The 26,952-nt window shown below is 40.2% G+C and overlaps 1 long non-coding RNA gene across 1 annotated transcript in view; it reads left to right on the plus strand.

Annotated features, from left to right (window-relative positions):
• The window catches only part of LOC125164344 (uncharacterized), a 31,332-nt gene extending 27,673 nt beyond the window's left edge, over nucleotides 1–3,659 (plus strand). Inside the window, exons 2-3 of the long non-coding RNA XR_007151727.1 lie at nucleotides 3,258–3,440; nucleotides 3,545–3,659. This is a non-coding gene — a long non-coding RNA (uncharacterized LOC125164344). The remainder of the gene's footprint in view (nucleotides 1–3,257; nucleotides 3,441–3,544) is intronic.
• Nucleotides 3,660–26,952: the final 23,293 nt, after the last annotated feature.

The raw sequence follows: 26,952 nt of genomic DNA on the forward strand, positions 1-26,952 counted from the left end.
GAACAGCTTTACGTAAGCCATACATTTCTCTGTACCTCAATTTCCTTACCTCTGAAATGGGAATTAGGAACTTGCTGGGTCTAATACAGTGAGTTGTCAGAAAGGCTTCAATGGTGTTTTCAGGTTATTTAAGGTTCAGGAGTGAAAAGCAAATTTCATCTTGTGTCCTGTGTGGAGAAATCTTCTGAAGCAGATTAGAGGGTCCTTAGGAAGAATGCTAGGATCCATACATAGTAGCTACCACAGGGTGTGTGTCTCCCTTAGTCCCTCTGACCATGACCATCATTCCATTGGTGAGAAGCCTAAAACCCAGGCAGCCGAAGCAACTTGTTATGTCAGGCTGTCAAAATGAAGTGTTCTGCACAGGTAAGGCTGCTATACATTTATGCAAGTAATGAGAGTTTTATTGGGGGTGCTATTTCAGTCTTTGCTTGGAAGAAAATTGAGCTGAGTAAATAACACTTTGGTGAGTGTATTAGTTGGGTTGCAAGTGTCAGAAACCTAACCCCAGCAAGCTATGGGCAAGAAGGTCATTTATCAACTTATACAATCGTGACACAGTTGAACGACCCAAGGGCAAGGGGAAAAAATCCAGCTGAGCCTCAGGAACCACCAGAATCAGGGTGTGAATGCTGTCCATCTTCCCTCCAAGTCTCACGGCTGTCTTTGTGTATTTCAACTTTATGATGATGATGATAATTTTCACCCCACATTACCTTTCTGGGGAAGTGGAAAAACAAGATTCACAGTTTCTGCTTTGGCCACAAGAGGGAGACTGTATCACCCTCCCTGTGTTGGGAGATTTAAAGTATCTCAGGAAAGTGCAGGGATTGGTCTAGATTGGGAAAGAGGGTGAGGCTAAATAAAAGCATGGCAGCTCCAGTCAGGAGCTCACGGATAGAGTGGGGAACAAGCTGGTTCCAGGAGATGAGTTTCCTGGGCAGAAAACTAATGTGATGAGGTCGGTTAAAATGCATACCTAATCCCATAAAATACAGCCATGGATCCAGTAGATGATGCAGAGTCCTCTCTTATATCATAGGTTAAGAGAGATGACTGTGATGTGGGGCCATCAGTCCCAACCTCCACACTGTGCTGAGATACATATTTTGCATATAATGTGTCTTCTCAATCCCAGCACAAGCTTCTTTTTCTGGTGCCCAACTGAAGAGTAGAGACAGTGCTGGAGAAAGGAGAGGCTTGCTTTGGACCCACCGTAGCGAAGATAGTCTCCGAGTCTCTCCCACGCTGCCTTCACCTTTTTCAAGAGTCATTTGACTTGACACGTCATCATTTGGTGCTCTGACTTGAATCTCCAAGTGACGTGGGCCACCGCTGGGGACCATGCTCACCACAGCAAACCTTGCAAAGCTGGCTGCAAGTTCCGAGGGAGACCCCTGCATCTTCTCTTTTATTCCTGGGGGCCACTTGAAAGTGTGGTAGCTTCTCCTGGGACTAACCACCTTACAAGACACTTGTATTCTTCAGCACTCCCAGGAATGAAACACACCAACTAACCCAGCGCTAAATGGAAATATAAAAACCATCCAAGGCTCCTGGGTAGCTACAAGGGCAGTTGAGGTAACACAAACAGAAAGGCCCAGAGCACCTCTGAAGGCGGTTTTGATGTTCTAGCTAGGTCTTACTGAGATTAAAAATGCAAGGTAGTATCACGATTCCAAGAAAAGCATTTTGACCGCCTCTAAAGTGTAGCACTTTATAAATCATAAGCCATTGTTATGTTCCCGGAGAAAGGAGGCTTTCCAAATAAAATAAAATATCTCAGAACTTAATTGTATTTTTCTTCTAGTAAATAACCTTTTTTGTTGTTGTTGCCTACAGATATGGCTGAATGCAAATGAGGGTGATGTTTTCATATTCATTATAGATTTCAGGTTTAACTATAGCCTAGATTTAACCAGGCCAAGGACTATAGAAGGGGGATAGTATTTACTATAAATTTTTACCAAAGATCTTGTTTCCTTTTCTTCCTGAAGTGAAGCTGTGCACCCATAACATGGAAAGAAAACAAAACATTCTAGTTGCATGAGAAAGAGAAGGCTTTTCTACAAGGAGAGGAAAAGAAACAGTACATTGTACAAAGATTGCTCATTGAAAAGTTAGCATTTAGATGGCACCCTGCTTGTACCAGACAAGATATTTACAGGATATTTAAAGAATTCTCTCTGTTAGATTTTTTTTTATTATTTTTTTTAATTTTTTTTAACGTTTTTATTTATTTTTGAGACAGAGAGAGACAGAGCATGAAGGGGGGAGGGGCAGAGAGAGAAGGAGACACAGAATCGGAAGCAGGCTCCAGGCTCTGAGCCATCAGCCCAGAGCCCGACACGGGGCTCGAACTCACGGACCGTGAGATCGTGACCTGAGCTGAAGTCGGACGCTTAACCGACTGCGCCACCCAGGCGCCCCTCTGCTAGATTTTATATACACATTAGGGATGTGAAAACTGAGTTTGCATGACATTATTTAACGTTCAAGGTCATGCAGACAAGAACCAGAGCGGCCTGGATCTGTCTGACTGTTCATACCTTCGCATTCCTCAGTGTATGTCCTCTAACCTCTATTTTGTTTTGGTAATGCTGATTCAGGAATGAATGAAATATGTTCAGCCCTACTGGATCCTATCATGTCTTCAAGCTTCCAAGAGAGATTATTATAGTTGGGATTTAAAAAAAAAATCCCCTTTCAAGTTCACATATTTATGAATGTGTCAATGAACACTTTAAGAATGTATCTATCAATATCAAATGTGGTTTTTAGCAGAAACCTTGAAAAAATTGCAGAATTATCCTCTGAAATATTGCCGCTATTATTTTTTAAAATTGCAAGAAAATGTTCTGCCATTTCAGACCATTTATCTCTGTTAACAAGACACTTTTTTAGTTGGATAGATAATGTACACCCATCTGGTCTGCCGTTTCTTCATTTACTGTGGTAATAATAACTAAAGGCGTTTCTCCATTGCTTTGGCAATGCCCAGGCCAATCTTTCCCCTTTCCTGCTGTTGATGTGGGATGCAGAAAACAAAACCAAAAATGTGACCTGGTTATACTACACAGACGTGCCATTTAGGATGTCATTTCAGTGTTTATGAGGGAACAGTGTCTAAGTGTTAATGAAAGCAGAAGCTTATTGAAAACATCCCTCGCTACTCAGGAAAGACACGGGCAAATGTCCGCAAATATTTCTGTGCTCTTAGCAGACACTACCCCACTCTTACAGCTTCTCTTTCACAGAGCTCTCCAGTACGAGGTCTACACCTTTGCAGAAAAATGTGTGTCATTCAGATTTTTTGCCTGAGTTGGGCAGTCACCAAAGAGAATTACAAAGAGCTGGACCCACCCTGCACTTGGCTTTAGCGCTGTTTACAACACAACGAGAAGTGAAGCGTTGAGAGACAATTTTCTGAATAATTCAAGGTAAAGAGAAAGAATTTGCTTAACTTTCTTTGATGCTCAGCGGAGACTGTTTTCAGCATCCACGTAGCTGCCTCACTTCCCTATTTTCTCTTCTGTATTCGCAGAGTTGCGCGTTGGCATACATTTTGCCTGGGAATTCTAGAAGGGATTTAAAAAAAAAAAGAAATTAAAGGGTAAGAAAGCATACCTTTTGATCCTGAAACTGCAAGCTACAATTTCCCCCTTCCTCTTTTGTTTTCCTCTTCTTCTTGTGCTTGCTCTCCATCCCATAGACTTCTCTTCTCCTCATTATTCCCAAAGCCACCCTGACCCTCTGTTAATTGGTTTCATTGAATGTAGTCTATCAAAATACAGTGGCGTTCAGAGAAAATTATGTTTTGTCTCAGTTTGACTGAATTGTTTTCTCCTTAGCGAGTTGTCTTTGCTTTGCGGCAATACAGCTAAGCAGTGCAGTTATTCCAGGCCTTTCTTGGCAGGTAAACAGACCTGCCTTCTTCCACTTGTTGGCTCCTAACAGAGTCGCTGCACCCAGGCTCCTTCCCGGCCGGGGGACTGGCACAGGGAGAACAAACAACTGGTTATTTTGAAAACGATGCATAACTATCTTCTGAATTGAAGAGGTGGTTTAGAAAAAACAGGTCAACAGAATTCAACTAGTAGGAGCGTTGGCTCAAGGCATTTTCTTTGTGTAGACAAGGCTAGTCAGTGCAGCAGGAGTGGCTGCTAAGGGACACATTTTCTTACTTATCTAATCAGCAGTTTAAAATAATACCCACGTAAAACTATGTCTTTCTTGTTTTTCCCTCCAAAATGCTGCTAATTTAATTCTTTTTAGATAATGAGCTGAAGTGTCATTCTTTTTTTTTTTTAATCAGAGCTTTATTAAGGTATAGTTAACATACAACAGGCAGAACACGTTTAAAGTGTGCAATTTTATATGTTTTGACATATGTATACAGTGTCAGTCCTGAAATTCCAAAAAATTCTGGATCATCCTTGCTTTAAGTTGGCTATGCTTATTATAATGAGGCAGGGCTCTGTTTATTTTTACAAACTGAATTTTATGGTAGAGCCTAGAACCGGGAATGAGCAGATTAGAGAAGATAGAATAAGGGCACATTCATTTTATAGATGAGGAAACTGAGAATAAAGTTCTTCAATCAATCTTCATTAAGGTTGAAGATGATTTGAGATACAGTTCAGCCAGGTTTCCTGATTTTTAGTTCTGTGGTAGTTATGTCTACCCATCTGTCACTTTCACTCAGTAGGAAAAAAAAAAAGTATATATATATATATATATATATATATATATATATATATATGAAAGGAAGACAAAACTTTTCTCAGTTTTGTGTTAAAGGCTGATTGGAATGCAATTTTCTTCTTTTTTACTAAATTTGCCAGGAAGTAAACTAGAGAAAAGCCCTTACATCCCCCTTTAATTTGTGCATGTGCGCGTGTGTGTATTTAGAAGCGTACATCCCAAGAAACAAGGTCATGGGGCAGTCATACCGATATTGGCAGAATCATAAAGAAAGATTTATCAGGTAGAACTTCATGTTGTTGTTGTTGTTGTTTTGCTATTTAATAATCTCATGCCGATCGAATTACAAATACAATATTCTCCGTGAAGCAAACCAGAGAAGCACTACATGCAGATCCAGTGTCCCTCCTTCTCTCTTTCGTTCTTGCTCTGAATCTGTTACTGGATTATTTTCCAGGCTTTGCTGTTGGCCTTTCCTCTTGGGACAGGGAACCTGGGCTTGGGGGGTCATCTGAGATTTTCAAAATCACAATTGGGAAGCGGTGCAAAAAAATTTTTTTTTCTGTCTTTTCTTTACCTTTTAGCTTAAATCTTTATAATAATTCCTTACAGGTAACATTGATCCAGTGTCAAAGCCATACATATGCATGGCGCCATTGTGAATGCTCAGATGTATTAATGCTAGAAAATAGGATTCAAAGCAGTTTGAGAAAGTATTTGAGGTAAGAAAAACATATCCAGTCAACTATATGAAGTATATTTTATAATACCACTGGAGTATGGCATCCCACACTTCTCTGTTCCTGATGTATCATTTTGTGACATTCCTGAGTGTGGGGATCTTGTCTTTCCTCTTTACTGTTATGTCTGCAGCATCTAGAACTTTGCCTGAGTTGGGTCCTCAATTCCTTTACTTAAATGAATGAACAGTCAGATTAAATACTTTCTAATCCACTCTGAACCCAATGGTGACTTAATTGGAATACTAATCTCTAGGGACAAAAACACATGAATCCAGTTTGGCTTGTGTTCTGTCTTCCCACTAGCTTATCTCACAAATATTAACTGAATACTTTCCATGGCCATGGAATAGTCTAGATAATGGGGTACAGCCATGGACAAGACAAGCAAGATCCCTGCTCACTTAGAGCCAGCATCTACTGATGAAAGATGATAAATGAATTCACAAATAATTCCAGACAGTACTATATACAAATTAAAATAGCATAGTAAGATGGAGAAATGGGTACCGGGGTGAGTCAGAAGGATGAGCCCGGATAGTCTGCCTCAGTATGTCCCGTTTGAGGTGACAATGAGAAGGCAGCCATGTGAGGCTCTTTGAGGATTGCGCCCCAGGGTGAGGGAATAGTTGAGGTAGGAACAAGGTGGAAATAATCAAGAAACAGAGAAGGGGTGCCTGGGTGGCTCAGTTGGTTAAGCATCCGACTCTTCATTTTGGCTCAGGTCATGATCTCATGGTTCATGGGATTGAGCCCACATCAGGGCTGTCAGTGCAGAGCCTGCTTGGGATCTCTCTTTTCCTCTCTGTCTCTCTAAAAATAAATAAACACGCATTAAAAAAAAAGAAAAGAGAAGAAAAGAAAAGAAAAACAAAGGAAAGGTCCGTGTAGCTGGACTAAAGTTAGGAGTAGAGGAGTCACAGGAGGTGAGGCTGAAGGGGAAATCAAAGGGCCAGACCATGGTGGGCCTTGGGAGTCTGCTGCCTTATTTCCTTTTCTAGCTTTAAGCAAGGACTTCTTCTATTAAATACCAGAGCTCCTGATATTTTCTTTAAAGTCTATTTATAAAGACAGGATTTGAAGTAAGATACAAACAAAGCTAGTATTTTCAATGCTTCTTGAGGAATTATGAAATTGTGAGATGGATCAAAGAAATGTGTTACTGTCATGTCCATCTAACCAGGTGGGGGTTAGCCTATTCCCTCAATGAGAAAGTATTTGGTTTACAGCAAGGGCAGCAACATTTTTAGAGTCAGATGTCACATATTTTAGAGTTTGAGGGTCAGGAGACAGCATTCTGGATATTATGTAGGTTCCTACGTAGCTTGTGTGTATGTCTTAATAACAAATAACATGAAGTTTATTGTTTTAACCATTTTGGGGTGTACGATTCCTTCCATAACTATTCATAATGTAGCCATCTAAAAGTATGAAAACTTTCTTAGCTCATGGGCCATGCAGAAACAGGCAGTGGGTCACAGTTAGCAGCGGGCCATCATTTGCCAACACCTGGGCTACAAAACATAAGAAAGGCCCTTTCAGCAAGATAATTGACATCGGCAAAAAGAAGCGCGATGTGTTTCAAATCCAAGTAACTTTTGGTTTAAGCCACAATATGAAAAAGTTAGATGATCCTTTTTTATCGAACAGACCCTATTGAGTTTTGTATACGCGAATTTAATAAATACTGCTTGATGAAGTTCACAGCATTAAGTAGTGACAAATAGAGTTGATGCCTGTGATGGTTACATTTTATGTGTCACCTTGACTAGACTACAGCGGTCAGTTGTCCGGTCAAACACTCATTTAAGGTTGCTGTGGAGATGTTTTGCAGATGTGAGTAACATCTACAACAGAGGGAAGCGCCATAATATGAGTGGGCCTCATCCAGTCCATCGAAGGCAAGAGAGCAAAACAAGTTTCTCAGACAAGAAGGAATTCTACTCCAAATCCCACCTGCGTTTCTAGCCTGCCAGCCTGCCCTACCAATTTCAGACTTGCCACCCAATTATGTGAGCCAATTTCTTAAAATAAATTGTATAGATATATGATTTATATATCATGTATATGATTATATATATGAATAAATCATGTATTTATTGTATAGAATAAATCATGTATATTTTTTATAATAATACACAATATATAGATTGGTCCTGTTTGTTTCTCTCGAGAATCCTGGCCAATACAATGCCCCTAGAGCTTTTTGAGTCTGAGAGGTTTAAAAGTTGCTGTGCATTTTGGAATAATTTTCTTCTATTTAGTTTGTAGTTTTGAAATTTCAGCTTTCCCATCCAAGATAACATACACTTGGTCTGGAGGTTATAAAAGTCTCTGGTACTGAATTTAGAAAGGGGCCAAAAATTTTGAGGATGACAGCCCTAAGGTTTTTGGTTCTTTTTCCCCCCCAACTCTTACACATTACATGTCTGCAAAAGCCCTCAGTCTACAAACAGAATGCACGAGTGTTTGGCAATTGGATTCACTCTACATGTACGTCTCTATTTGCATGTTTTTTTTTCCCTTGGCCTTGTAAATAATCCAAATAAATCCTCCAAGTATAGTTTATGGGAGTTCCTACTCTCAATTAGTAATAGAATGCCATAAAGTGGAGGAATCTGTTACGGAGAGAACTATTCTCTCCTCATTAACTCATCGCTTCAGAGAACTCAGTGCCTAGGGGAACCCTCTCCTTGTATCAGGGTTTCAGGCTGTGTGATTTTTTTTTTCCCCAAGAATTGAATGATTGTGCTATTGGGGAAATAGCATCATCTGTGACAGATAACTTCTTCATCGGGGAAGATGAGTAACTGTGATTGCAGCACTGATATCATACTTACAAACCTAAGGGGGTAGAAAGGTGAGAGTGGGTATCACCCAACACCTGTCCATAAAGCTGATGATTCATCACACCCAGATAATTTTGTGGGAATAATACATTCATTGTGTCATGGCCGCCGAATCTTCTCAAGTTTAATAGCTGCTGCAGACCCATGGTGCAGTAGAAGCCTCTGAATTAAGATGATTCAGTAGGTTCCAATTCATCCTAAATAAGTGGCTGTCTAGATAAATGAAGTTCATCAAATTGCAATGAATACCATATAACAACCTTGCTGGGATTGCATGCCCCTGGGACACGGACCGTGTCTAACTGTGCTCTGCAGCAACTCCTGGGCTGGCGCTTTGCAGTCCGTGTTCAATAATAACAATATGACAGTGTGTTTGCCCTGAGTCATTTTATTTTTTATCAGCAGAGTTAATGCTTTAACTACATCAATTAAGTCACTTAAATTCAACCAGTTAATGAAATGCCCTTATGGAATGCAGCCTTGGAATCATTTTTTTTTTTTTTTAAGTGGCAACAGAATGAAACAAAAAAATCAGTATAAATTATATCTTATTTAGTTTATTTAAAAAAAAACAACTCCGATTCAGGTCTTATTTTAATTAACAAACTATATTGATGAAGTTGCCTCAGCCATGCGAGGTTCTTTTTGCTTAGTAACTTTTTCTCTAACACACTAGGGGACACCAGGGCAGTGACACAGTGCGGTAGAGGATCTGAGCCATTGGAAAGTGACTCCGGGTGCTCATTCTGGAATGCTTGGATACTGAGCTGGTGGGGCCAGCAACCCTTTCCTTGATGTTTTCCCCAGGGGGAGGGACTGCACTCAGGTTGACTTTTCATAGGCTGGGGTCTCCTTCCTTCTAGAAAGGGACATGGGGGTGCCTTGGTGGCTCAGTTGGTTGAGCGTCTGACTTTGGCTCAGGTCGTGATCTCATGGTCATGAGTTCTAGCCCCACCTCGGGCTCTGTGCTGACAGCCCAGAGCCTGGGGCCTACTTTCGATTCTGTGCTTACCTCTCTCTCTGCCTCTCCCCCACTCATTCTCTCTCTCTGTCTCTCTCAAGAATAAATAAAGACTAAAAAAATTTAGAAAGGACCTGAACATTCTCATGGTGCTAGAGACTCCAGGGATGGACAATGCTTAAAACTGCTGGCAACCCCATCAGATCATCTGGTGGCAAGATGACTGTGCATTCTCTATAGATAAGACTCCTTTCTCAGACTTGCCATAAAAACAGTGAATGAGGAGTGGGGCATGGTCCCTTCCTTGGAATGCAGATTTGCCCCACATGCACAGCCACGTCCTGGTTCTGAGCTAATTCTCTGTGGGATGATGGGAGGATCAGGTAGACTCTTGCCTCCCCCATCTAGCTGATGCTTGGCTGATGTAATGTTTCCCCATTCTCCAAACATGCCTGCTCCTTAACCTCTATAGTATGACTTTATGGAATCGTTTGTAACTTTCATTGGCAAGAAGGCATTGATCCAGTTGGATTCACCTTGAACAACACATAGCCTACACTGGCCTTTTGAGTCCCCGTTTCTAGGAATTGCTTCAGTTCTCATAGTCCAGCAATTTCATGTCTTCGAGATGAAGTATGCCCTTGGTGCCATCTGGGGTCACTTCCTTAGTATAATGGTTTCCTATAGAACATCGTGTTGCTTTGGCACTTAGAGTTGAGGGTGAAAATAACCACTCCCAAGCATTCCTTCTAAAGCCCTTCCTCACTTTGCTTTACTACCTACATGGAGCATGGCTCTTTCTCCATTGGGTTTCCCTGCAGTGACAAGCTATGTAGCCTCCTCTTCTTTTGCTGCCATGGGGTTACTCATGGGCCCCAAGACATAGGACCAAGACTGTGTTTTCTGTCTTGGTATATCCAACAGGAAAATGGAATTTGAAAAAGGGAGTGTATGCCCCTCAGAACTCAGATCACAACATTAAAATATATTTACATTTTATAAATACTTTTGTGGTGTGAAGGGAAAAAAAAATGGATTTGGAATCTAAATACGAGATGTGAATCCCCTCTACTAGTTGGTAAATCCACCTTTCTGCCTTAAAGTTTTCAGATGCCTGTAGAGTGTAGCAAGAAGTTGAGAGGGTGGGGACTGACCGTTGATCAACTTCTCCTGGAGGAGTTTGCATAAGCCGCAAGTAAGTTGTTATACTGAGAGTACCTTATAAAATTGAGTTGGGTTACAGAGGTCTTTCTTAGTAGATTGTCTCTTAGATAGAAGGGAGAAAGGGTATCATCCCTATTAAAGACACAGTAACTAAGGCATGGAAAGATGAAGTGTATTGACTAAAGTCATATGACTAGTGAGTGATGGCTGGAACTAGAACCCAGAATTTCCATTTTGGTTTCCATTGTTTCCCCAATACACTTCCTTTTCAATTCACTCAGGAAGACTGAGCACATGGTATGACTCATGATTAGAAGAAAAAACAAAACCTGGAACTACTGAGATCCTCAGGTTCTGAGAATTACTCATTGGTTGATCGGATCCCACCCGCGGCCAGCAACCAGAGGAGTTCAGTTGTCTTCACTTAATCCTTTTATTTTGAACAAAACAAATTCTTTCCTATTTTAATTTTTTTTTTAATGCTCCTTACCACTTAAACTTGCTACCCCTTGCCACCAAAAAGATTCGTTGATTCATTTATGTAACAGACACGTCTTTAAAAAAAATTTTTTTAAACGTTTATTTATTTTTGAGACAGAGAGAGACAGAGCATGAACAGGGGAGGGTCAGAGAGAGGGAGACACAGAATCTAAAACAGGCTCTGAGCTGTCAGCACAGAGCCCGATGCAGGGGTTGAACTCACAGACTGCGAGATCGTGACCTGAGCCAAAGTCGGCCGCTCAACCGACTGAGCCACCCAGGCGCCCCTATGTAGCAGACACTTCTTGAGTGCCTTATCTGTGCCAAACATTGTTCTGGATGCTAGGGAATGTATCTGTGTACAAGATGAAACAAGAATGCTTTCCTTCTTAAAGCTTACATTCTAGTTAGGAGATATATATTAAATGGTGATAAAGACTTCATCCAGGGAAGAGGATGGGAAGGATTAGAGTTGGAGTTACACTTTGAATGAGATGGTCCAGGACAGATGACTAGTTCTCTGTGTTCCCTGGTATCTGAGAAGACTTTCCAGCCCCTTGCACTTACATTGGCCCACATTACTGATTTGGACCAATGCAAAAGTGATGTGGTAATTTCCACTAAAAGCATTTCAGAGAGGCTGTGAAATGGCTCTATGACCATTCTTCTTCTGCCACTGAGGCCATGAGAGGCTTCATGTTCCAGATAATTCCAATAAAAGATGGCAGAGTTTTCATCAACCTGGCTCCATTAGTGATTGTGTGGGGTACAGACCACCTGACTAACCAACTTTGCACACATAATATGAAAAACAAATATATGTTTGTTTTGGTAAGCCAATAATATGGTGTTAGTTTATTAACCACCATATTACCTATCTTATCTTCATTAATACATTCTGTTACACAAGAACTCTTTGAAAAGATGATTTTTGAGTTACTAGCTAAATGAGGTAAGGAAGTAAGAAGATTGTTCACCCTCAGATTTCGGTTCTAAAATGATCCTGCATCACTGTTTGCTTAATGCTACAGGGTCTTGAAACTCCATAAGTACAGGGCTGCATTTTCAAAATGACTTTCCAACATTGTTGAAATTCAATACATCTTTGAAGACTCAATAAATGAATGACCAAATAGGTAAAGGACTGAATGAATGGCACAAAAATTGTTAGAACACACAAAAGGTAACTATTACTATTGTATTTAACATTTAATCTCCTTTTTTGTCCTTGTGTATCTTGTTCTTCAAACAAAACTGATAATAGATATTTATTTAATTAGGCTCTTGTGATTGACAGTGATGTTAATTATAAGATGCATTTGGACATAAGGGAGACAAGAGTTATACTGGAGCTGAGGGGCTGCTTACATGTCAGTTTTATGACTACTGAGGCATAGTTGATGAACGCTAATAATGTCTAATATTTATTTATTGAAAAATGACTCTGCACCAGTAATGTACTAAGCCTTCACGTGTATTTAACCCTCATAATGTCTCTAATGGTAGGTCCCATGTTTCCTTGTGTTATAGAAGAAACCGAGGCAGTGTAGAGGTTGAAAAACTTGCCCAAATTCCCACAGCTAGTTAGTGACAGAGCTAGGGCTTGAGCCCAGCTGCTCTGATTTCAGAGTTATATCATCAACAGTTCTACTGTATAGCCTCCTCCTAGACCATCCTGCCTGTAGAGGATCTATTGGGGGTTGCTAGGTCCTTAGCAAAAATGTTCATCTCTCAAATGTCTCAAAGGTCTCAATTGTATGCTTTGTCACTCATGTAATTCAGCTACTCTGAATACATTTGTTTCTCTCTGGGTTTATCTACTTCTCTCACCATAAACCCATTGATTCTTTCTGTCTATAAATGTTTCTGAATTTTGCCACTTGACACGTGGTCTCCTTTCTCATAACCTCTGTGACTCCTCATGGCTTAGTCTTATAACACGGCTTCTCTGTATAAATCCTCTCAGTCTCAATCTTTGTTACCGACCCCCTGATACTTTCAGAACTCAAGCAAGAGTCCATTAAGTTCTTGGAAGCAGGTCATATTCAAGCACCATGCCAGGTTGTAATTTCTCGGTCACCTCATGGGTCAGCTATATTGGGTCTGGCTACCAGTGGTATGCTCATCTGTGGCCAAAGGAGCCAAGCCTTGTGGTAGAAACAAGGTTGTCTAAGGATTTTCAGAGTTAAGGGCTTGATTATAGCTGTTTACTTAGAAAAGTTTATGGGCATTGCAGGAAATCCCAATTACTATATGTGCCATGATTGGTCTACAATGAGCCAGGCATCACACAAGACACTTAGACACATGAGATAATATAATTATGGTGCTTGTGGGTGCCTGGGTGGCTCAGTCTGTTAAGCATTTGATTCTTTATCTCAGCTCAGGTCTTGATCTAAGGGTCGTGAGGTTGAGCCCTGAGTTGGGCCCCACACAGGGCGTAGAGCCTACTTAAAAAGGTATGATGCTTAAAGGTAGGCAGTATCATCATTTCCATTCCACGGTGACAGGCTGAGTCTCTAACTTTGACCAGTGGTCCATGGCAAGAAAAGAGCAGAGCCAGTATTCAAACCCCCTTGATATTTTTACTATACCAAGCTAGAAGGTTCCTTTGCATGTGTTTATCTTATTTAAAAAATCTCTGCGCCCTTTCTACCTGAAATAAATAGAACACTTGAAAGTCACCACACCTGTCAATATTAGAGACATGTCAAATGCTGTCACTTAGCCAGAAAGCCCCTTTGGAGTAACTATGTAATATCATACAACATGACAAGCTCTTATCCATGGTGGCAACATTAAAGCCAGGCGCATTTGGCTTGTGCAAAACCCCAAAGCCATTAGTTGAAATCCCAGGACCAGACGGCCGAAGAACTCACCACTGAACCCAATACAGTCTCAGCCCTGGAGAGCAGAGGCCACTCTGCACGGGTAGGTTATTTTCATTCAAGGCGAAATGTGTGCCAACATTCAGCTTTCTGTTCTGGAGCTAGCTGGGCACGTTATCTTCTCAGTGTGGATTGGATGAGGGAAGTGAGAAGCAAACAGCAAATTCTTGGCAGCCAAAGACAGGCAGGCTGGGAGAGAGGAAGGGAGAAAAGCTGTCAGGGGACTGTGGAGGAGTCATTTGACTCTTGTGATGTTTTTGCCATTTTTCTTCAGTCATCAGCCTGCAGTGTGCAGGCTTCACATTTTCTTAATAAACAAGAAGTGAGGTGGAATCATGAGAATGAAGAAACTGGAAGAGGTCATCTAATTTTCTACCTTTATGCAGACTGTCACTGCTGCAACCAGGTTTTTAGCAGTTAAGATGCTTCCAGGAACAGGAATGTCCAAGTGAGGGGGAAAAAAAAACCCACAACACCTTGAAATAACATAGCTGATTACAAATAATTCATAATTCTGCATAACTCTAAGACCCAAAGTTAGTGTAGACTTAAAGTAAGGTTTGCTGCATTGACTTCTCTATGTTTTCTTTCTGTAGTGCTGGCTTAATCTAACAGTTGATTTTCTTTCTGTTTATAATATGGTGGCCAATATTGTCCAGACTACATGTGCCCTGGTTCCAGAATAGAGAATATTACTTCCAGTGGTTCTCCCAGAAGAGCAAGGGAGATTCTTTTCCAAAAGCCCCAGTCCAGATATTCTCTGGTCTCATTTACTGACCTTGAGTCACATTGTCCAGTCTCAATTTAATTACTATGGTCAAGTGAGTGAATTTAGTGATTAGCTTAAGTTAATTGAGAATCACCCTTGAAGCTGAGAATGAAGTCATTGCATTCAAACTGCAGGCTAAAATTGGGGGAAGGTACTTTTCCAGAAATCCTTTATACCACTAGGGGTGGAACTATGCTCAGGGTAGCCAGCCATAAGAGATCCCAGGGGGCCCTTGTCAAATCTCAAGTAGACCCTTGCAAGTCTTCTCATTGAGCTTCTTGCCCCCAGTCTTGTCCCTTTGGTCCCTCTTTGGTACTGCTCCTGATGACAACCAAATAAAACATAAGCAGCTCACAAGGCATAACAGGTCTTTTATAATTATTTCCTACCTACCTGCTGGGTTCTTTTCTATTCACTCCACACAGTGAACTGGGTGAAGTTTCCTAAACATTTTTCCAACATTCTCCAGCTAAGTAAATATGATTCTTGACAGTTCAGCTCAACCATTTCCTACTAGGGGCCTTTTCTGACCCTACTCTTGGGCTCGCTTCCCCTACTCTGGGCTTTCAAGGAAATCTGAGTTTACCCTACATCACAGAAACATCCTACTGTATTTATTTGCTTATTTTTTCTTTCCTTCTCAAGAATGTGCGCTCCCTAAAGGAAAGATCCACAGCTCTGTGTCCTTAGATCCTGGTGCAATGTAAGCACTGCCACTTAATGCATGTTTACTGAGTGATTATTATTTGCTTATAAATTCTACTAGGTGTTGTAGGCACAGTATGAGCAGGAAACCAATTCAATCCTAGTTCATACCGCCTTACATTCATTAAAAGAATAAATAACAAAAATGTGAGGAATACGAGGCATCTTTCAGCATCCAGGAGGTATATTGAAGAAAGCATGAAACTCATCTCCCTCTATGGGACCTCATTCTCTCTCTCTCTCTCTCTCTCTCTCTCTCTCTCTTTCTCTTGGAACTGCATTTTCATCACCTATGAAATAAGGAGCTTTTGGGGGCACCTGGCTGGCTCAGCCTGTAGAGCATGTGGGTCTTGATCTTGGGGCCATGAGTTCAAACCCCACATTGGGTATAGAGATTACTTAAATAAGCCTTAAAAAATAAATAAAATAAGGAGGTCTCCAATGCTTAACATTTTTCTTAAACTTAATTGTATTTTTCATTACATTCTACCCAATCTTTCTTCCTTTGTTTTCCTAAAAAAAATGGAGGGGGGAGGGAACTGTTTGCACCCTAAGGTATTTGTGGGGCTACCTGGAGAAGCAGCAACCATGTCAACACCTATGAACACCTAGTTGCCATTACTTTAGGCAGGTAAATGTTCAACAGTGGACAGCCCTCCTTTGGAATACTGGTCGATTTTCTTGGCTGATAATGGAGAATCATATTTAATACCAAGTACTGATGGCAAGGCTAAAAAAAAAAAGAATATTATATTAAGTGGAAAGTTAGTGAATTTAGTACCAATCTAAATCTCTCCTTGTTCTTTTGCCAATGCTTTATTTCAACTCGCTGCCAAATAAACTTGCACCTGATTTTTAACTAATATTTAATGTCGGAAAGCTCTAGGGACATAATTTGCACTAATAGCAATGATATATTCACCTAATTAATTAAAAACTAGCTTATAACTAAGAAAACAAGTGAACAAAGGACATTTTGGTGATGCAGTGGTCTCAATTTATTGTCATTCCTCCCCCCACCCTCCTTTTTTTTTGTTGTTCACTTGCTAATTCTCAGAATTCAATAATCTGCACTGGGTATCCCACTCATTAGTATGAATTAGCAACACTCCATCGTAATTCACTGAAATTCACCAGAGACAGAGTTTTGATAAATGGAGAAAGATTTTCACAGAGATCAGTGTGGGGAAGCCAATTTACAGGAAAACTAGGTCCCTTTGGTAACTAGGTCTTTTTCCTTTTTCCTATCCTGCATTCCCTACCATCTTATAAAATAAAAATATAAAATGAGTGAAATCTCTAAAAACATCACTACATCTGAAACTGGGTGATAATAAACTTAACATTAACAAAGAGTTTGCATGATTAGAGTAAGGACTTCTAATCAATCCAGACAGATAAGATCACAGTCATAATTGCATTGGCTGTTATTATTTCCTTTTCATTTACTTGTACCAAATGGAAAATAAAGTCTTGAGATGTCTACAAATGGAAATGAAAATAATGGTTTTCAGTGATAATTTGATAGGAAGTAATTGGCCACCTGAAGTGAAAAACCCTCATCATGGAAATAATTACAAATAATTGGTGACTACAAGATTGGACTATATTTGATACAATCACTACAATAAATACTCTTAACTTAAGGTGCCAACATGGAGGTTTGGGGGGTGTTAGCGACCATGTAAATTGGAGACAATAAAAGTTAATAGACTGATCTCTATCCAGCTTTGGCCCATGGATATGATTTATTTGGTCTACAAAATTATTTTTTTGAATTATATTTTAATTAGCTATCAAAACTTAAAAATGGAGATTTTTACCCCCAAAAAAATCAAAATTTATAGATTTTCTTTTGAAGAAAAAATTGAAATGTCAGACAACATTAGGCTTTTATTACCACAATGGCAGAGATCACCCACAGGCCCAACGGATCCACCTTACACAGAGCCAGGCCCACCTAGTCCTTGAAGATGCTTTGAGGTTGTGACTCCAGCTGTCAATAGCACCCTGTATTTATAGAAAACTTCTGAGTTTTATAGCATGTTCACTTTTCTTGATCCATACAATAACTTACAGAACAAATACAGTTTAAATTTTTTTTTTTTTTTTTCAACGTTTATTTATTTTTGGGACAGAGAGAGACAGAGCATGAATGGGGGAGGGGCAGAGAGAGAGGGAGACACAGAATCGGAAACAGGCTCCAGGCTCCGAGCCATCAGCCCAGAGCCCGACGCGGGGCTCGAACCCACGGACCGCGAGATCGTGACCTGGCTGAAGTCGGACGCTTAACCGACTGCGCCACCCAGGCGCCCCAGAACAAATACAGTTTATAGGGAAATAAACTGAGGCTTTGTGGAAGTGGTTCACCCAAGGACACAGTCAGAAGCTGAATAAGCCAGGACCTGAACACAAGTTTTTTTTTTGGCTCTTCTGACATTTCTACTGAGCCCTGCTAACTCTTGCCCAAGATTGGTTATGAGGTAATAAATGTACTCAGGTGAAGTAAACATCCTCTCTTTGGAGCCTAAAGTGCTAACCATTGATATCTTAGATGAAACAATGCGTTTTATGTTAGAAATACTAAATGGCCAAGAAACCAGACGCAGCTTAGAATTGAACATTTAAAAACTAGCTGAATATTACTGTTTCTTGGTAAATTCAATACATGTCATTTAAATGGCACAGTCCTGTATTATGTTGATTCAAAAGGAGCAGGGATTATTCAAATGCAAGCTTCTATCCCACCTTGCTTGGACCACTGTGGTAGATTCCTAATTGGTTGTATCATTGTGAGGAGGGAGCGTAAGGCGATGCGACAGGCTGCAAACACCGCCCCCCCCCCCCCCCCAGCCAAGGTGGGATTTGTATGGTATTCCTCAGGCACTCCTGGCTGCCCATGAACAAAGAAAAGGGGAAAAACAAATGGTTAACTGATAGAGATCATAGTCCTGCAGGATCTAAGTCTCCATCGCCCCTCCATAGTGATGTGGGGAACAAAGGCAGAAGGAAATGGCGGAACTAAATTTCCTTATAACCTGCAGCCCATTGACAAACACTTGAGGCTGCCAGAGTAAACCGGTTCTCCAGGAACTCCACACTGTCTTCATGCTAATACTTTGCTAGAGGGAAAAACAACCTCAGTCTGACAAAAGCTAGGCCTCCAGAATCCTGTGAGTCATCTTCAGCATATGAAAATCTCACTGGAAACTTCACCTGGATTTTACCTCCCCCAACTCCATAGTATTTAACCGGCATCTCTTCATGGCCCACGGGAAGCTCTTCCTGCCCACTGGTCCTGTCCCCGTACTTCAATAAAATCACCTTTTTGCACCAAAGACGTCTTCAAGAATTTTCTAGGCCGTGGACTCTGGACCCCACAAACCCCACTATCACCCCAAAACCTCATCAATTCCACACCTTAACACTCTTCAATGGCTTTCCAGTGCATTCAAAATAAAATTCAAATTGTTTACATGACTATATTAGACAAGGTCCCTTGTCTGACTCTTTCATTTTCTCTCACACCACCTTCCTTCCCTCCAATCATAATCACGTTGTTTCTCCGACAAACTAAATATCTTTCTGCCTTAGAGACATTGTACCTGCTGTTCTTCTCTGGAATGTTTTCCCCTTTCCTCTCTGTACCCCAGGCTCTTTGCATGAATGGCTCTTTTTCACTTTCCACATCTCAGCTCAATGGTTACTTCCTGAATAAGGAGTAGTCATCTTCTGACAAAAACCCTCTGTGGAATCAACCTGTCTTACAGTCTTTTCACTACATCAGTTTTCGTTTTGTTTTGTTTTGTTTTGTTTTGTTTTGTTTTGTTTTTGTGCTTAGCTATTGTTTCATAGCTATGTCATACTGATTATTTCTATATTACTGGTTTCTTCCCCTCAAAGTGTAAGCAGAGACCTGCTTGGTTTATTCACTATTACACTCCCGAGCAAAAGAAAGGTGCTTTGTATGTTGAAATGTTGGGAAAATGAATAAAGTTTTACACCATACGATGGCTGATGGGACTAAAACAAGATCTGGTCTCTAGCTTAGAGACCCCCTCTTCCGGGTTCTTCTTGCCCTGTTTGCTGCAAAAAGCCGCCACAGATATGGAAGGTGACAACTATAAATTACCCTTCCCCCCCTTCATTCAGGGCTCAGATCTTTGGAGGAAAGTTCTCCTCTGAGTCCGATGGTGTTCAATAAATCTCCAATCCGCCAAGATCTCCGAGTGCTGCTTCGTTTTTCCGCCAGCGTTCCAGCCTGGTTCCGTAACAGAAGGTGCTTAACAAAGACAAGAAAAGTTTCCTCTGGGAGTAGGAGGCTTACTGTGAAGTGACACACCCATATCCTTGGAAAGAGCTGGAACTGAAGGATGGCTCCAGATCCAAGATGGGGACCTCAAGAGCTGGACCTGGGGACATCTGCCCTTTGCCCAGGAGGCAGAGTTATCTTCTCAACTCTTGTCTATATTGTCATCTATTTTTCATGCAGATTTATGAAGCTTGGGTTCCTGATCTTGTACTACTTCTGTATATTTTCCTTCCTTTAGAATTTCTGCTGACTCATTTCTTACAATTTTGGTTTGCATAGAATTCCTCACTGTCAGAGATTGCTATAAAGCAAAATGGCCATAGCAACACTTCGCTGCTTATTTCATGTAATTTTAAAATACCTGCATTAACATCACTATTAATTCCAATATTTTAGTAAAAATGAAAATAGGATTGCTGTCAACTTCTACACCAGTGCAACCCCACCTAAATACAAGGGAAGCCACATATATAATTTTAAATTTTCTAGTAGCCACATTAAAGAAAAATAAAAGGAAAGATTGAAATTAATAGCAATACTATATTTCATTTAAGCAAATATTCCAAAGTGCTTTTTTTCAGCAGGTAATCAATGTAAAGATGATAAGATACCTTTTATTCTTTTATTGGTAATAAGTTTTTGAAATCCAGTGTGTACTTTACACTTATGGCAGACCCTTGCTTTGGATTAACCACATTTCAAGTGTTCAATGTCCATATATGGTTGGAGGCTACTGTATTGAGCAATGATACTTCTATCTTGTATCAGATTCTGTTCCATCTGAGAGAAGAGGAAGTTATTCTGGCCTTATGGCCAGAGTATCCCCAAGGCAGTTGGTTGGGAAATATGGTCCTCCTTAAGATAAATAATAGTGTTCATAGTGTTGGAGGAATAGCAGTGATGAGATCCTAAGAAATATGTTTGGTCTTATGAAGATAAAGGAGGAAAAAAAAAAAGAGGAAACCAAGCACTGGGAGAAGGGAGATAGTTAGGCTTTAGGGAAATAGCTAGGAAGTGGGCCTGGGAGAGGTTTTCCACCTTTTCCCTGTCTTCTTTTCTCCTGCTCTTACCTCATGATCTTACTATGTTCCTTATTAAGGCAGCTGCTACCACTCTAAGCCAAACCTATCAGGGCCTTCAGAATTTACTATGGACCCAAATCGGTCCTGGTGCGTACCAAAATGATTAATAAACATGAAAAAAAAAAGATGTTCACCTTGGAAAGAAGAATCTAAAACATTGAAAAAATGCCTGGGAAGAATTTTAAACAACGGAGATACAGTTAAAGCACACTCAGAGGACCACTTCGTTCCGTGAGCCTCTTTGTGTATCTCTCAAGTTCTAAACGATTCAGATTTCAGATTTTTTTTTTTAATGGTGAAACAATGATATCATAGAAGAAAAAGACAAGTGTTTGGGTCCTTAAAAGTATCCATGATGCATTCAAATGTGGGCTAATAAAACTGATTTTACCACAGCTACTCTCCACTAGCCTCTTGTTGTCTCAGCTGTTAATGCCATTGCTTATGGACAAATTCTCTCTGCACTTCTTCATTCAAATTCCTTAATGAGAAAAACTTACTGTCCCACTTTTTGCATTTGGCCAAATTATCACTTCCTGGCCTATTTATGGATGGACAATCCTGGAGTCAGGCCCTTTAGTAGTTCAACCAGTTGTGGTCAAGAAAGACAATGTGATGCCAAAAGAGCTGTGAACAAATAGGCATAGAAAATGATATATTTTTTAGCATACTTGTGCACTGGGCGAGGTGGGTGGTCAACTGCTTGACTTTCTTCAAGACAATACAGATTAGTAGATGACAGCGTGGGCTGGGCAGGGGCATGGTGGGGGATGGGTCAGATCTCCTGGCCCCAAATATTGATGCTACAGAGAACCAGCTGAATGCCCTTAGACAGCTTAATTGACCTCTCTGCAAATATCTCATCTATATTGTAGGGATACTAATAGTATCTATCTCTTGGTTGTTACGAGGACTGAGAAAATATATGAAAGTTACTCGAATAGAGCCTGGCATGTAGTTAATGCTGTATAGTATTACTTTTCCTTCTCTCTTTTGTTTTGTTTTTTTTTTTAACGTTTTTTATTTTTATTTTTGAGACAGAGAGAGACAGAGCGTGAACGGGGGAGGAGCAGAGAGAGAGAGGGAGACACAGAATCCGAAACAGGCTCCAGGCTCTGAGCTGTCAGCACAGAGCCCGACGCGGGGCTCGAACTCACGGACCGTGAAATCATGACCTGAGCCGAAGTCGGCCGCTTAACCGACTGAGCCACCCAGGCGCCCCTCCTTTTCTCTTTTGTGCAGAGGTAACCATATACCTCTGGTACATTGGGCTCTTGTCGATCTTCCCAAAGACTATGAACAATGGTCTTGTGATCACCGTACCACCTGAGAGGCAAGCAGGGCTAAAGAAGGTTAAGCAACCTGCTTAAACCACATAATTAGTAAGTGGCAGGGGGTGGGAACTGAAATGAAGGCTGACTAATTTAAAAAGCCAATTCCTCTGTATTACTACAACTATTTCTCTCCCAAGAGAGCATATATAGTAAAAGAGCTCAATGTCAGGGGTCACCATACTTTGGGGAATTTTATTTCAACGATGTGCGGTTGATTATTCCAGAATACGCCCTCAGGATCTCATTTGGTTTCCAGGAGGCCCTAATCCTAGTTCCATGTTCTATTCATGTATATGCTCACGCTGCCAAAATGTAAGACCTGTCGCCGACGCTCGGTACAGTTGGGTCCCCCTGCCACCAAGTCATCACCGGTGTGTTGAAAAGGTGTGTTCAGTTTCCTTTGCAGAGAAAGAACTGATGCCTCTTTGGGCTGAGACCAGACACACTGCTCAAATAACAGGGCTGTGGAACCCAATCAAAAGGACCAAGCTTTTGCCCCAGGGACTAGAATGAGCCGACCACGTTCCCACCATTCTCTGCCTGCAGTGTAGCCTTGAAGTGGTTTGCATGACTGTGCAGCTTGACCAGAAGCCTCCTGGCTTTGCAAAACATTGTCTGTCATGCTTTGGCTTTTTCAAAAGAGGTCCAAGCTTTGAACTATTCCCCCAAAGATAGACTTTGCCTTTGGAGCCTTGAGAAATAAAATACACACCTGTGTCGAAAAGTGTGAAAGTATCACATTTAAGGGTAGAGCCGTTATAAATGTTGGTGCTGTTAAATTCTGAAAATCAGGACTTGGAAGGGAATGCCTCCTCTGCTGATTGCACTGTAACTGGTGCAGCTATAATAGGCTCCAGACACTACTAGAATAGCAGATATCTGTGTGTGACTACAGAGGAATATATAAGAAAGAAAAAGACAGATGGTGTACTTAGGTGCACTTAAGTCTGATTGCATGAGTTGATAATGAATGTTTAAATATGGCACTCCCATAAAATCAGATACCTGTAGACAATACTGGAATAACTACAGACTTGCTAGGGGAAAAAAATGAAGTCGTGGATTCTAATTTTTGTTTTTGTCATTATTATGATTGCCTATTTACTTGTATGGGAATTTTCATGACTTTCTCTGAGCCTAATCATAAAACAAAAAACACAATCAGTAGCATCGAAAACAGATTCTTAGAAAATAAGAGGAAACCTAAAAGATGATTTCCGAGCCGTGGAAGCTCATGGCCAGACAGGTCAGGTGGCGAAGGTCAAACAACTCAGTGACAGATAGAGGATTAAAAGCCATGTCCTCTATGTTGCTGCCCATTCATTGTTCCCCCACCAAACTCCACGTTTTCTTTCTGGGAAGATTATACTAAAACATTATAAACCACACAAGAATCGTAAACAAACCACAACCAACATTGTTCAAAAGGGGATAGTCTTTTACCCCATGAACTACTTTGGTTTTCATACTTTATTGGCTCCAAACCAGATTAAGTAGGATTGTTGAAAACCTTAATAAAAGTTGGATTTTATAGTTTGCAAACATGCACTCAATTTTCCTAAGGGGCTCCGATTTGAACACTATTCCTGCATATGCTGTCCAAACATCTCTTCAGTTAGCTTATCAGAATTACAAAGACAAGAAGGCCAAGATTTGGTTTAGGACTGACACCAAAAGATGACTCTGGCACCAAGAGGTCCTAGAGAAGGGTGCCCACTTCTCGTGGGCACGGGGATGACGAGGGCACGGAGGCAGCTGATCTGGATCTGCAATGCATGCTCCACGCAGAAAGTAGACATCAATCAGAAGCTGTAAATAAATTGGACCTGGCACCTTAAGTGCCTTAAATGTTTGAAGTTAAACCTTAAATCGCATCCTTATTCTTCAAGGAAGCGGGTGAGCCTCCCATCAAAGAGACTGGTGGCATAATCAAGATGAGTAATGCTGCGGAATTCTGAAAGGACTTCACGATCTGAGTAGGAAAGACAGTCCCCGGTGCTGGGAGCACTAAAAGTCCACATGTCACTTATCATGAATGGGAATCTGGGTGCTGAAAGATGCACATACTTTAAAATCAGACAATGCTGACATGTATTAGAAACTCTTTGCATGGTGGTGGAAATGCTTTCCAACCACACTCTCAAAACCGGTCCACACTGGGCTGTTGGAAATTTTGAAAACGGTTCAACAAAAAGCGAGAAAAAGGACAGCTGCACATACAACGTAAAATTACTTTATAATTCTTAATTTACACATTATATAGTTGTATACACAGAACTATAAAATTACTTATAATTTCCACATGAATAGCAACATTCAGTAAACAAATATTATACAAATGTCAGCTCTCTAGCCTCTAAAGGTTTTCTGTTTTCAACCCATCAAAATGGCAAGATGACCATTAACTACAATTTGTGAGGTCGAGGTGAATACTATAATACTTGTGCACATTCAGAGTAGACTGCAGGCGGGGAAGAGATACCATCAGCAACATAGACATTTTGAAAAACTCTGGCAGTCAGAACGCATGTGGAATCAGATTGACATAGACGTTAGAACAGAGAAGTCCTAACTCTGAAGGTAAAAGCAGTTCTTGCCAATGTGGACCAGGAAAAAGTTCAGCTGAGGATTAAGGTGCAGAGAGAGTGAGTAGTCAGTGGGGCAGTTATGTCAGTGGGTCGCGTGAAGGCTTGACTGTGGAGGAGTTGGTCCAACTGTGTTCCTCTGACAATATAATACAATGGTGGCCCCTTGCAGCATATGACTCACCTAAAAACAAGAGGTGCTCCTGATGAGGGTTTCTAGCTGTGTGTCAGGCAGAGTGGTGAAGCCCATCAGAGTATGTTATGATTTCAGACTTCATAATGGATGATGATGATGATAATAATGATAATAAGAACAGAAAGAAGAAACGTAGTTGCACCCAATGCTGAAAGTGTGAAAGGCATTGACACAGTTCTTAAGCAGAGTGAAGACACTCTTTCTGGCAGTTAGTGGGGTGGGAGCAGATCAATCGACTAACTAAAGGGGAAGTCAGCTTGCTCACAAATCTGGCCCGTTCAGTATAGCAGCCAGCCAGGCCTGAGAAGAAATGAGGGAAACCACAAACTCACTTTAAATGAGAAAGTACACATCCGCTACAGAGAAAAAAATACATTAGAAATATATAATTTTAAAAGTGAGTTGAAAAGAATATTTCTAGAAAATCCAGATGACCGAATTGATTTTAAGAAAAGGAAAATAATCTTAATAGACTGAGAATTATTTAAAAAAATTGAAAAGAGTCAAGAGCTCATTCTAACTCCCCACCAAAGGCAATAAGGCAAAACAGATTTACAGGTGAGAATCATCAATATGTTATGAGCAAATAAACCCTTTATGTAAAAAACAATCTCAGATCTTAAGATAAAATGCAGAGCTTTTCAACTCCTTCTATAAAGCTAAGATAATCCTTATACCAACATCGGAAAAGATAGATTTTTTTTAAAAGGTAAAAGAAAACTACTGTCTAATCACACCTATAAATATATAGACAGAAATTGCAAATTAAAATTTAGCAACCTGGATTCAATAACTTATTAAAAGACTATTTCATGATTCAGAATGATATGACCAAAATTATTTAAATAAAGGATATGTCCATTATATGTTAAGTTACAACCAGTCATTCCTTGTGAGCTGTATAAATATTATATTATTTTCTACATTTGCCATGAGGTAAGGAAGTTTGAGATACCCTAGTTTAACCCCAAATGCTTATTACATAGTCATATGTAGAGCACAATTTCATTTATGTTAAAAAATGTATATTTGGCGTGTATGTGTGTGTGTGTGTGTGTGTGTGTGTGTGTGTTTAAAAATAGATAAGAAAATATCTGGAAAGATAAACACGGGTATAATAACAATGGTTACTCAGGGGGAATCATTCTATTTTTGCTAAGTGTTGGGTCTCCTGCACAGTCATTATCACATAGAAGTTTCCTCTTTGTTAAACAAATAAATTAAATAAATTAAGTTGAAGTGAACTACAACTTTTACTTTTTCTTGTATTTATATTGTTTGAATATGTTTTTAAAATTTTTAAATGTTTTTATTCATTTTTGAGAGACAGAGAGAGACAGAGCACAAGTGGGGGAAGGGCAGAGAGAGAGGGAGACACAGAATCCGAAGCAGGCTCCAGACTCCAAGCTGTCAACACAGAGTCTGATGTGGGTCTTGAACCCACGAGCTGTGAGATCGTGACCTGAGCCAGAGTCGGACACTTAAATGACTGAGCCACCCAGGAGCCCGTATTGTTTGAATATTTGTAAATATTTAATTGTGTTAAAGTGACATATTGCCACTATAAATGTACATACACACACACACACATACGTGCAAATGTAGAGCTATTATTTCCCAATGGTCATTCATTAACAAATATTTGTTGAGAAAGCATTATGTGTTAGGCATTGTTGTAGATGCTCAGTATCACTCAGTGAACAAAACCAACAAAGTAGATTTCAAATATATCTATTTATTTATTATGGATAATTATGATTATTTAATCATTTATTAATCAATCAAACTGATCACTTAATCTATTTCACACACTTTGTTAAGGAAAATGTATTGTATCTTATAAAAACAGAAGTTCTCCTACTTATATTTTTCTGTATGTATATAAGGGAAATTCACAAAAATCAGCTAGGAAAGTGACTATTCATTGTTCTTCATAACTGAGCAGAATTCACTGGCATGAATTCAGACTTTTTGTTAAAAAACAACATAAGTCAATTCTAAAAAAGGGTGATACACTTTTCAGTATTTATATAAACAAGAAAAGTGCAAAACTTTCTAACAAAGGGGAAATATATCGAGGGACACTAAGTTTGAAATCAGATTGACCTGATTGCAAATGCTGTACTGTATGTGAGCATACTTCTGGAGTAGAGGATTTAATGCACTGAAAAGGGTACAGGAGC

Source organism: Prionailurus viverrinus, chromosome B1, assembly GCF_022837055.1.
Source record: "Prionailurus viverrinus isolate Anna chromosome B1, UM_Priviv_1.0, whole genome shotgun sequence".
Lineage (NCBI taxonomy): Eukaryota > Metazoa > Chordata > Mammalia > Carnivora > Felidae > Prionailurus > Prionailurus viverrinus.